The sequence below is a fragment of the Sinocyclocheilus anshuiensis genome, unplaced genomic scaffold (assembly GCF_001515605.1).
Source record: "Sinocyclocheilus anshuiensis isolate Anshui unplaced genomic scaffold, SAMN03320099.WGS_v1.1 scaffold208, whole genome shotgun sequence".
NCBI classification, from domain to species: Eukaryota; Metazoa; Chordata; class Actinopteri; order Cypriniformes; family Cyprinidae; genus Sinocyclocheilus; species Sinocyclocheilus anshuiensis.
In genome coordinates, this window is record NW_015557186.1 from 231,230 (window position 1) to 231,822 (window position 593).

Genomic DNA, 593 nt, shown 5'->3' on the forward strand with positions numbered 1-593 from the left:
CACACACACACTCACGTGCTTATTGAAGCACTCCAGAACACGTCATCAGTGTGTTACTGCAATCACGCGTTACACAGGCTGTGTTTGCATCAGAGTAACAATGCACTGTACAGTATCTAAATATGGAACTCATCTGTTCATCAAGGCTGCATTTATTTGACCAGAAATACAGAAAAAACAGTAATATTGTGAAATATTTTTACTATTTAAAACAGCTGGTATATACATATTTATTTATATATATATATATATATATATTGAGATACTTTTATAGGTTTATTCATATTTTGAATCAGTATTTATCTTTATATATATATATTTTTTTTATTTAAATTTTAAAGTTTTAGTAATTTTGTTGTCATTTTTATTTTTATTTTTAAATTTTTGTTATCTGGCACATGAATGACTCTAATGAACTGCTTCTTTGAATGAATCAGTCAAAAAGACTCACTAGTTATTCTGAATCAGTCTAATGAATCACTTTAGAGCCGTGGCTCTCAACCAATAGAAATATAAAATTATTCAATTATATTTTAAAATAAATCGAACTTAATTCAAAACCTTCAAAAAAACAAGATGCAAACTGAAATCAC

At 27.2% G+C, this 593-nt stretch overlaps 1 protein-coding gene across 1 annotated transcript in view; it reads right to left on the reverse strand.

Annotated features, from left to right (window-relative positions):
- LOC107678700 (ryanodine receptor 3) overlaps positions 1-593 on the reverse strand; it is a 196,980-nt gene that overhangs the window by 87,569 nt on the left and 108,818 nt on the right. The window lies entirely within an intron of this gene.